The sequence below is a fragment of the Pelodiscus sinensis genome, chromosome 8 (genome assembly GCF_049634645.1).
Source record: "Pelodiscus sinensis isolate JC-2024 chromosome 8, ASM4963464v1, whole genome shotgun sequence".
Classification (NCBI taxonomy): domain Eukaryota; kingdom Metazoa; phylum Chordata; order Testudines; family Trionychidae; genus Pelodiscus; species Pelodiscus sinensis.
In genome coordinates, this window is record NC_134718.1 from 44,019,269 (window position 1) to 44,031,628 (window position 12,360).

Sequence of the window (12,360 nt, forward strand, 5' to 3'; positions counted from 1 at the left end):
GCTGAAGATTATACAATCACATTTCCAAAAAAATCTGTGCATAGATACTTGGATGCACAAGCTGAGTATTCAGCTTTAGCCTTAAATGCTTGGCTCTTCAGATATATGGGGTTTTAATAAATTATTCAAAACACCTCCCTTATCTAAAATACACATTTTCATTTTAATTACTATAGTACAAAAACTTGCTTCCTAACTCTTGCTGTCCTTTTTATCCACCTCTGCTTTCTCTTCACCCCCATGTTGAAGAGAGCTCTTAAAGGGACAACATTACTTTTCTTCCAGATATCTGGTTAAATAAGTTTCCCTTTCTTCTATTTGATGAACTAGTTTTAAGAGAATCCTCCACCAAAATCAGTACCTTACTAAGATATAAAATCCTTTGTTATGTCTAAAATCTTTGGAAACATATTTTTAACATAAACGTAGTGTGAAATTTCATAAACATCTCTTGTTATGAAAATCACAAATTAATGTTTCCTTTTTCTAAAAGCAATGAACTTTGTTATGAGCACACTACACTACTCCAACTGATTAATTTAAAACAATGTCTTTGTTTCAGTGAGTTTAAATATGTAGTAATCTGGATGATTATTTTATGAAGGTGTAAGAGCATATTTAAAATATAAAATCATCTTAGAAATACCGATGAAGAAAATGTAAAACAAAAGAAGGGCTGCATCATGTATTCCATAATATTTAATGGTGTTTTTGGCAGGACAACTGGCTTTCTCTCACACTAAAGCTTTTGGAAACACATCTCTGACAAACTTCAGGGTATATAAAAAGCCTATGACTGACATTTTTATTCCCAAATTTAGTGCTTTTAATTAGGTACCTTCTGCATGCCCAGTCTTCACAAACTGACATGCAATTAAAATATCCTCCATTTTCTTTAGAAAGAAATTTCAGAAGAGTGTTTTTTCCAAATATCATTTGCTACATTTAGATTTGGAGATTTGACTGGAATGGGTAGGTAGAGAAAAGAGGGAGACAGTGGGGAAGGAGTGGAGCCCAGGTAAAGCAGGGGTGTAGTATTGGCAGTACTCTATGTCTGGAATGTTCGAATGGGGAGTTTAACCCACACCAGCCTTGAAAGGGTTAATGAGGCAGCGATGAGGGCCGATTAACTTGTAGGCCACACCTGAAGGAATTAGGCTAGACAAGCAGCCCCTGATTGGGAACAGAGCCCAACTGAGAAGGATCAGGCAACACTAAAATACAGCCAGGAAATTAGTAGTAGAAGTAAGTCTCTAGTCGCTATCCTGGTGTTAAAATTAAAGGAGGAAATCCAAGGGAGAGGGGCTATCCTGGTCCTGAAGGAAGAATGTATTAAGGGGGAAAAATAGGTGGCTAGGAGTGTTGGTCTGTGTTCCCCTAGCACTGCTGGGGAAGTGGTAGTTGTGGAATTGAACATTTCTTGGTTAGTCACCTGGCTGGAGGCCCAAAACATGAAGAGGATGCATGCTGAGTCCCACAGAGCAAGAGGATGGGAGAGGAGACACCAGGTAAGGGCTAATTGCCCCCTCCCCTACCCCACCCCTTGCCTGAGCAGCTACAAGAAGGTACCATCTCCGGTGAGCAAACCCATTTGCAAGTGCACAAGAGTATTCCTTAGTAAAGGTAAATTTCAGTTATTAAAATATGCTGAATGAAATTAATCAGTATCATGCAGTTTTCCTCTTATTGTAAAGTGCTACCAGACCATTTGTTGTTTTGTAAATGTTTTTAATGTTAGTTTCATTTTGCTGCTGAAAATACTTCATGATTTATAGTATGCATAGAACCTCTGAGGCTTCTGAAGTGCCTTTTCCAAAAAAAAAAAGGCATCATTGCATTGCATTTCTCAGTAGCATGTCACCAGCCAGAACTACACTTCTGAGTGCCTCTACCTGGTCTGTTTGTACCCAGATTACATCTAGGATTTTCAGATTAATCGGTATTTTAAGAGACTGTTATAAATTAAAACATAAAAAATGATAAAATTAAAGGTGAAAGGTGAGCAACATGTCAAAACTGTACATTTTAATACACACAGCAGTTAAATTCACCAGGGTATGAGTTGTTTTTTCCATTCTGAATAAGGACAATACTGTGGCTTCTGGTTCTAGTAAATACTGTGGTGTGGTGAATGGTGTCCGTAATACAGACTTCTCTCTGCCATTGCCTATCACCCTGCTCTTATTTCCTCTTCCTGCCCCCTCTTAATCCCTACAATCTGCCCATGCTTCTATCCTGACTGCTAGTTCCTGTATCAGAGTTAATTGCCTTCACTGCCATTTCAGATTATAAACTCTTCCTGTCTCAAGTTTCTAATAACAAATCCCCATATTTTTATTGCTTAAACAATTGTAATAGTCTGCTACCATTGGCTTATGTTCTGAGCTAGCCACTTCCTTCACTCCCTTCTCAGGCTTTTTTTTACCACATCAGTTTGTGCTCCTAATACGGTCTCAAATTCATCCAAATGTCATCTAATTCAGGGGTGGCCAACCTTTGGCTCTTTGCTCACAGAAATGCGCTTCTCAGGGTTACGGCTTGTTTGGAGCCACATACCTGCTTTGTGCATGTGCCCCAGTTCCTGGAGAGAGAAGTGCGTGGCTGTGGCATCTCCTGTGAGACCCAGGCATTGGGTTAGAATGGGAGGAGTCTGGGGCAGCCTGGCTCTGGGGAGGGCATTGGGTTAGTATGGGGGGGAACTGGAGGGGCCTGGGTCTGGGGCAGGGATGTGTGACTCTTTGCACTATTATCCACAGCTCTTTTGGCTCTTTCAAATCTTCCATCGCTTGTGCATGTTCCATAACTGTCTGACAGGCCGGGGGATGAGGAGGGGAGGCATGACTTCTCATGTTCTCTGTGTATTAAAAAAGCTTTAAAGAATTCAACCCATTATAATGAATCAAATATTTTAAGTGTTGCTGTGGTCTTTGGATTGTTAAGGAATTGAATGAATTACACTCTGGACAGCAAACAACATCTTTGAGATTATAAAGAATTTAAAGTAAATAGGCAAAGTAGTATCTAAAACCTCCTATTTTTAAATGATTTTTTTCCATGTAGAAAGAGTTTAGGTGGCATGGGTTGAAAATCTGGCTCTGATGTCAAGAAGAGTTTGTTGTTCACTCAATAGGGTCAGGCTTTCATCCCTTTAATCCAAGTCTTATATTAGTTACTAAAACTAAGGAATAATAAAATGCTATCTGGGATTTACTTGTGACTTTCACAGGTGAAGGTTAGCTAACAAATTATTTAAAGGAATGAGCAGGTTTCCTTCTTGTTACAAAGTTTAGCCAGTGTTCATTAACACTCTGGCTACATCTACACTGGCGGCTTCTTGAGCAAGAACTCTTTTGCAGAAGAGTCCTTGTGCAAAAAGTCTTCCACAAGAGTGTGTCCATGCTGCCATGTGCTTTTGCACAAGAGCATCAGTGGCAGTGTGGATGCTGTCTTGCGCAAGAAAGCTCTATTAGCCATTTTAATCATAAGGGCTTCTTGCACAAGAAATTCATGTTGCCTGTCTACACTGCCTTCTTGTGGAAGAGATCTTGCTCAAGAGGGCTTATTCCTCATGGGGAGGGGAATAACTCTTCTGGAAGAAGCCCTGTTTCACAACACTATATTGTAAATTTACTAGCGCAAGAACGCTCGTGCAGTGTAGACAGCAGGCAAGTTTTCTGCACAAGAACAACTATTCTTGTGCAAGAAGCTGCCAGTGTAGACCTAGAGGGCAGATAGGGTTGGTCCTCTCCCCCACTTGGTGCTTGGCTTATACAGAAGTTGCTCAGTAACATTGCTGAATCCTCTGTCCTCAGTCCACCCCCCCCCCTTGCCCCATGATCTCACTCTCTTCCCCTCCCATCACATACACAGGTTGCCCCCCACTAAAATCTGAAATGGAGCCGTTGACCGCCACCGGTTAAGGCAGACTCTCCAGTCTCCTCCAGCAATGGCAGAGCTGGGCTTTCAGCCCACAGCTAAACCACACAGACACTGAGATCAACTCAGCTCTGGTAAGACTCAAAGGGACTTGACACAACACCCACATGCACTTCTCCTATGGGACCAGAATCCCAGACAAATTCATTTTATTTTGCATAAAGTTTATATAAAGCAAGCTCTCAACTTTTCTCCCCCCTTCTCAGTGAGAGTTGCATACCTGTTGCCCCACTGAGGTAACCTTGTTGATTAGTGATGAACCAGAGGTTCGAGGATTGTCTAGGGGTAGTTTTTTGTGGCAAGGGACTGGGGCTGCGAAGGAGGAAGGCCCAAGACTTAAATGCACTTAACCAATTACAAACTTTATTAACTGCAATTTGATTGTTAAATCACTGTCTCTGATTAGTCTTAGACAGCGCAGCATGCAAAAAAGAATATAACAAATAAAACTAATACAGCAATAATAAAAACTCCTCCTGTAGCCAATCCTTCTATGGTTATCTTTGAACAGCTGGTGGAGTTAATCATTAATCTACATATACTTAACAACCGCTAAATATGAAATGGTTAATACAATATAGTAAGCAATACTCACAAGCCCAGAAACGATTACGATGCACAGACACAAAACGTGTAGCATGCTCCAGATTTGTACACCCTTTTGTGATTCAGTGGGTGGGAGGCGACCTTGGGTGATCAACCCCTCAGCCAGGATGGACGAGACGTGCCTTCTATTTTTTTGATACAGAACCTTCTCCAGCTTAGTGCTCAGAGTGCTATACTATAATTTTGACATCCGGTGCCATATTACGGTTCAGCTTTAGTTGATACTATGATTTGATATCCGGTATCATATTAGGGTTCCTTCCTAATATGACGTCTGCCTCAAGGTATTGTGGTCAGTGCCTGATGCTGACATGACTGGCACACGTGAAAGCTAGCTATGTTTTTTCTTGCCCTGTTCCAGGTGCTTGTTAACTGGTGTATTATGACAGCTCATTTCCCTTATTCCTATCTTGTCCTGTTTTTAGTGCTTGTTAACCTAACTTTTTTTCCCTACTCTTATCTTCCTGGCTTGGGTGCTTGCCAAGTCCAGTTCAGTTTACTGAGAACTGTGCTGAGCATCCAAGGGAATTCAAGCTCTGTCTCTGGATCCGCCTCAGCGGCCTGTGTTTTCCTTGTGAGGGGCTTTTGTGTGGCAGTATGGGCAATAAGCGCGAGGCCGTGGTCAAAAGGACTTGCTACACGACAGTTAGTAAACCCAGTATAAATAAGTATTAAAAAATAGGATTGAAGTAGCTGCAAGTGATAGCAGTCAGGTCAAAGTAAGTCACTAAACAAACACACCAGCTAAGCTTAGTACACTAAACATTTTTGCATGTAACATCTCACCCTCAAATGCTTCTAATTAGTTTTTTTTCACAGATTTGGCCTGTCCAGGCCCAATCCTCCTTAATGTTCAGTTCCAGGTTTTTGCAGAAGAGATCTTAGATGGTAAACAGGGATGCTGGAATCTGGCAGCAGCAGAGCTATGCAGAAGACTTCAATATATTTTGCTGAAGGTGGGAATCCTTTGTGTGCTATTCAAACTTATCTCACCTTCTGTGGAAAAGTACAGAATCCAAAATGGGTTCTAGCGTCATGTGACCTAGCCACATGCCTTGGCAGAGCCAACCATAGTTTACAGCAAAAGCAAGATTATTCATATATAATAGTCCCAAGTACCAGGCCATTAATCTCCTTGAGTACTACTAATGGCCTTCATTTAGCATATCTAAATTAGTAAACAGGTTTATACTTCATATTTCTAACTTCAAATACAAGAATGATAGGTAGATGCAAATATACACATCCAGCACATAACTTTTTAAATGTTACAAACTATTCTGCATAAAGCATACTGAGTTGAATTATATGCTTATGAATAGGAACACTTCCATAAAAAATATGGGGTGCTACGTGTCACACTTGTTTCCTGAATGAGCCATCACAAGTAAATCTTTCCATGGAGTGTCTTGAAGTATAACAGATTGTAGTTTTTCCCCATTGAAAGTCCTCGTCCAAAGGAGAATGATATGCAAGGGACAAGAGCAATTTTGGCCGCCTCATTTGCTCATTAAGTCCTTGGGATGACTCCTGACATTAATAATAATAATAATTAATAATAAAAAGAGTGCCCTCACTTCAAAGGGAAACACTAATGTGGGATATCTCTACACAAATGACATTGGTCTGAGATATGGGAAATGAATATTCAGACTTTGATTGCTTTAAGGTCTGTGACAGTCTTGAGGACTAAGATCTAGTGGGTTGTTAGGAGAAGAAATGGACTTGTCTTACTGGAATGTTGAGACTGCCCCATGTTCAGTGGCCCCAAGCTTTCACTTCTAACTCTGGACAATAGATAGGTACTATGTTGCGTTGGATGTTGTGTTCATAAAAGGGGTTTCTGAAATCTCTATATTTCCCCCCCCCCCCCCCAAGGCTGTGTGACTGGATTTATAGTACAAACAGACCATGGCTTTAACGATAGAAATGTAAAAGAATACTGTAACATTTTTAAAATACTTTAAGAACTGCTTTTTAAAATGTGGCTTTTAGTGAATTATTCACAAGCCTTCCACTACTGCAGAGCTGTGCTCTAGAATCCAAGTTTTTGTTTTTTAAAAAGGAGGGGAAAAAAGCAGCAACATTTCTTAGCTTGTGGTTGTATAAAGTCACTCATGTGAGCTAGTCATGAGCTTTTGAATCTACATCCTTCCAGTCTCATGTTAATGAGCTCCTCACTCATCAAAGCTTCTATCTTCCCTTGGAGCACAATGTGATTTACAGCTTGCATAGATAAGGACTTTGTCTAATATGATAAATGTGAGGAGATCCTGTACAACTACCATTGATTTTTGTGTTCCATTGTTTACTCCCTGTTCAGTGCTAGAACTTCAGGTGGGGCCCTTTGACCCTGCATATATAGCTGGGCTCCCTGCTGCAAAATTCGCCTCTACTGGAAATCATTTTTCTTTTATAAAGAAGAAAACCCCAGCTGCCTAGTCTGGGAAACTAACCCACAGTGGAATGTGGGTTGCCTATATGCCCATAAATAATTGTGGATCACAGGTTAAAAATTAAAAATGATGGTAACTCATCTGAAGCTTTATCATGCTCCAGCAAAATTGCTTAAACACATGAATTAAAATGCAAAATACGTGAGCACTGTGACAAATACTTTTTATTTGTGCTTTCTGTCCATCTTCAGAATCTGCACTTGTAAATCCAATCTGTTAGGAATTATCCAAAATGTTGTTAAAAATTTAATAGCGCTTTTAATGAACATGTAATTTGTTTCTTCAAATGTAAACAAACATCAATAGGCTTGGGGCGGGGGAGTCCATGAGAACTTTTAAATCAAGATTGGGTGGGTGGGGGGGGGGGGTTGTTCTCAGGTTCCTAAATTTGAGAACCACTGTTATGAGTTCTTAAATTTCTGTAGGATCAACTGAAGTGGCATTTACAAGAACAAAGCATATTTTTAAACCACATATTGTTTCCTGTATCAGAATGCATGGTGTAATCTTGAAAGATCTAAATCATGTTTGTTCTTCATATGTTTCATGCTCATCGGTACCTGCGTGGATGATCATTTTCTATTCTGTAAATATTAACAATGTTGGCTTTTTTTTTTGAGATGATCCTGTTGACTATAAGTAGTGGCTCTTAGTACACTTAAATGAGAGATGATCATTGACTACATCCCTGTCATCCAATGCCATTTTAACATTTTTACAGTTAACCTGTTATAACAAATCCCTTGAAAGTACTGCTTTTACAGTCTTGCTACTAGCCAGCATGTTAGAGGGTAGCAAAAACACAGCTCTGAGTGTGGTTGGGGGTTGGGAGGTGGAACCTGTTATACTGAATGACTGTTCGGCAGCACTGGTTATTTTAACAGATGGATTGTTTAGTATAAAAACTTTCACCATCTATCATGGGTCTAACTATATAAAGGCAAAAAAAATTCAAAAGCATATCCTAAAGAAAATATAATCTCTGTATTTGTTCCATGCCTCTGTTCTCCTTTGCATTTCCCCCATTTTATGTATTAAAGTGTGTAGTGACTCCTTCATAGCAAATACACAAGGTTACATCTACACGGCAGCATTATTTCAGAATACTGATGTTATTCCAAAATAACATGAAGGTGTTTAGTGTCAATGGATGCTATTTCAAAATGTCAAGCTGGAGGACTTCTTAATCTGACTCATGGTAGCCCTCACTTCACGAGGATTAAGGGAACTCAAGGGAAGAGTTGTTCTTCTTTCCACTTCCTGCTGTGTAGACAGTGCCAAAAGCTGAAATAAGCTATGTCAATTGCGTAGTTTAATTTAACTTTAGCCCTGCTGTGTAAATGTACCCCAAGAGATTAATTTTGCTATATGGGAGGGAAGGGGGAAAGTGGTGCTGACCTCCTTTTGTGAGGGTCTTTGAGATCCCTATAAAAAGGGGTGGTGGTGGTATTACCTGGATAGTTTATATTATTTCTAGAGATCCTAAAGTTCTTTTAGGTGCTGAGATCAGTGTCAGATGCTAGAAAAGGGTGAGAAGGATGGATTGCCTACAAAGCAGCAGAGAAAAATGTGAAGTTACCACAACCAACAGCTAGGAAAATCTTCTTCATGCTTTTCTGTATTTAAATCCAGCCCCATCTATACAGTAGCTTTTAGCCTTTATGGAGGCATGTTTATCTGTACAAAAAACTACTTGTGCTGAACACTTAGGCTATGTCTAGACTGCAAGCCTCTTTCGAAAGAGGCTTTTTCGAAAAAGAGCATCTAGACTGCAAGTGGAACTTTCGAAAAAGCAAGCCGCTTTTTCGAAAGAGCACCCAGGCAGTCTGGATGCTCTCTTTCGAAAACGCCCTGTTTGCAATCAAGGACGCCTTTTTTTCGAAAGAACACTTTCGAAAAAAGGTGTTCTTCCTCGTGAAATTAGGTTTACCGCCATCGAAAGAAAAGCCGTGTTCTTTTGACTTAATTTCGAAAGAACGCGGCTGCAGTCTAGACTCAGGTGAAGTTTTTTCGAAAAAAACCCTGAGTCTGGACACAGCCTTAGAAGGAAGTAGACTGAACAGTCAAGTCTACTCTTGTCTCCCAGCTAGACTGTTACTCTGAACTCATTGAACCTGGGCTGGAAATTAACCCTTGAAGTTTCAAGTTTTTTCAAGTGGTGTCCCTGGGGGTGCTCCACTTAGGGTCTTGGTGCATCCTCACCCTGCTGATCAGAGGTTTTTGGTAATCAGTGCCCCTTGTACCATGCCCCAGCGTCTTGCGCTCCTTCTGTTTGCTGAGTGCACGTGCGACGCAAGTCCCCTCCGTTCGTTTTCTACCATTCTCTGATGAAGACCGAGTCAGAGCAGTGCTCTTCTTTCTGACAGAAAAACAAAGGAATACCATAGATAGCTTAGAATTTCTTCATAGTTTAGTCAATTAATGACAGTTTTCAATGGTTACCTAAAAGAGTGAGAGAAGTGCCGCTGCTGCAGCTTTTTTTCCTTCAACATGCTGGACTCTTCTGGTTTTAAGAAATATGACTCAATGCCTGTTTCGGATGGACATGAATCCTGCATTAAAGGTCTTGGAGAGACCCATGCAGCACAGGACTAACACGGCTACATCTCTATTATTTTCCTCTAATTCAGGATATCGAATTATGCAGCCCTCTTAGCTAACTATGGTCATGTGAACTATGCTAAATCACAGGAGCTGGCACAAGACCTTCCTGAGAATGAGACCACACTTCCAATCCATTATTAAGGTGGGGGGTCTCCGCAAACTGCCCTCCAGGCTGCAATGGATGTCATTGACACAGTGTCCAGGGCCACAGTTACAGCAATTGTAACATGGAGAGCTGCATGGCTGCAATCATCAGGGGTCCCAAAAGAACTGCAATCTAAGGTGGAGGATCTCCCTTTGTTCACCACAATGACAGATGGAGTCCTACACTCCTATGAAGGACTTCCGTACCACACTCCGGGGATGTACACTCCACCTACAAGAGACACAAATATGTTCCCTACCAAAGGCTAAGGGACTATAACTATTACAGACAGAGGCCATACAACATGCCTAAGCAGCACTCCAACAGAAGGAGGATGCAACAGAACCAGTCCTTCAACACTCAATCAACTTCACACAAGCAACAAATTTGAAGTCTTGGATGAGCGACCACCCCACGGATCCAGTGCATTCAAATGTCATCTTCCATCACCACCTGAGATCTGTCTACCAACAATGGGCCCACATCCCTACCGATAAGTGGGTCCTGGAAATTATCAAATTGGCTTACACAATCCCCTTCACATCCATATACCCTACCCCTCTTCAGGGACCCATCACACGAGCCCCTACTACAAGAAGAGGTACAAAAGTTACTCACCCAAGGGGCAGTAGAACCTGTTCCCACAGAATATCGAGGAAGATGCTTCTACTCCCATTATTCCCTAACTGCCCTCTTCCCCCCGCCTACCCCCCTCCAAAAAACAAAACAGGGGGATAGAGACTAATCTTGGATCTCAGGAAACTCAAGTTTATCCTTAACACAATTCAGAATGGTCACTCTTGCAACTATCATAACCGCACTGGACAAAGGGGACTGTTCTCACCCCTCAACCTTCAAGACACATATTATGTAACCATCCACCCTGCCCAGAGGAGACTTCTCAGATTCATCATAGAGGCATACCACCAGCAAGTTCACTGCTGTCTTCCAAGGCCAAGGAGGCCTTGACATGTGAGTGCTATCGCTGTCCCCTTGGCTACGTCTACACTGGCCCCTTTTCTGAAAGGGGCATGCTAATTTTCAACTTCGGAATAGGGAAATCCGCGGGGGATTTAAATATCCCCCGCGGGATTTAAATAAAGATGTCCGCCGCTTTTTTCCGGCTTGGGGGAAAAGCCGGAAAAAAGCATCTAGACTGGCCCGATCCTCCGGAATAAAGCCCTATTCCTGAGGATCTCTTATTCCTACTTCAAAGTAGGAATAAGAGATCCTCCGGAATAGGGCTTTATTCCGGATCGGGCCAGTCTAGATGCTTTTTTCCGGCTTTTCCCCAAGCCGGAAAAAAGCGGCGGACATCTTTATTTAAATCCCCCGTGGATTTCCCTATTCCGAAGTTGAAAATTAGCATGCCCCTTTCGGAAAAGGGACCAGTGTAGACGTAGCCCTTATGCATGGTGGGAGCTCAGAGACTGCGCGTGTGGGCCTTGCTGACCACGGATCACGCAGCAACCTGTGCATGTGCCGTGCCAGCCGGGGCATGTGGCCCCAGCTAGCTGCAACACAGGGGCCCTGACCCATTACCCAAATGTATGTATGAAGGCACATGACATGCTCTGTACCCCAGGGAGGGACACTGCACAATGTCCTCCCACCATAAGCCCCCTTTACGCAGAGGCAGGCCACATCCTTTGCCCCCCTCCCCACACACTATATACAGCACAGGGGCATGGGTACAGTCCTGGGCCAGAACACAGTCCTGGGATAGCAGGACATGATGGTGGGGAGACCTGCTGTCCTCACCTTGCAGAGGGGGGCTGGGCTTCATCCACTGTGTCCCCAGGGAGAAGTGACCACCTGTCTGGCTTCTCCACAGCTGCACCAGCTGTGAGTGTAGGGAGCACTGCCTCACCCGGAACATCCTCCTGCACCCGGGCCAGCAGGCGCACCCAGAACCAGGAGGGATACCAGCAGCAGCACCTGGGGTTACTGCAAAGGCAGGTCCACAGCCGGGAGCACTGGGTGCAGGAAGACCTCCAGCTGCTGCGGGAGAGCTTGCAGGAGCTGTATGACCAGGGCCGTACCATTCGCAACCACCTGCAGACCATGGCACAGAGATTGCTGTCTTCTGACACTCCAGCTATCATTCCTCCTGACATTCCTGCTCCCCCTCATGCTCCTTCCTCCCCCCCACCCCTCTTCCATGACCGTTCCCACCTCCTCCCTCCCCTGGGGATACCAAGACCCCTACACCTGCAGTGCTGGGAGACAGGTGGGCTGGCAAGACCCCCAACCCTGAGCTTCTCCTCCCCCTTCCTTCCCTTGCCTCCTGCTCCCAGGTTTCCCCCTCCCCTCTCCCACCCGCATCCCCCCGCACTCCAGTTATGGTGAATAAACCAAGGGTTTTTTGGCAACACGTATTTTTATTTGACATCAGGAAGGGGGGTTAGGAAAGGGAAAGTGGAAGGACGTGAGGGTGGAATAAGGCACAAGGCCCCAGTGGGGCACACCAGGGAGACTTTACTCCTCCACTGTCTGGAAGCTCTCCCCCAGGGCCTCCCAGATACCAGTAGCCCCCCCCCCCCCAATGGGCCTTCCAACTGGCAGCCGTGCGAGGCAGCATGTACAGGCCAGCCAAGTGGTTGGCCTCTGCCA

The 12,360-nt window shown here is 43.3% G+C and overlaps 1 long non-coding RNA gene across 2 annotated transcripts in view; it reads left to right on the forward strand.

Moving 5' to 3' along the window:
• The first annotated feature begins 1,173 nt into the window (after positions 1-1,173).
• LOC112544130 (uncharacterized) overlaps positions 1,174-12,360 on the forward strand; it is a 131,288-nt gene continuing 120,101 nt past the window's right edge. Inside the window, exon 1 of one of the 2 annotated variants that reach the window (XR_012905643.1) lies at positions 1,174-1,508. This is a non-coding gene — a long non-coding RNA (uncharacterized LOC112544130). The remainder of the gene's footprint in view (positions 1,509-12,360) is intronic. The other variant, XR_003087451.2, reaches the window with a different exon arrangement.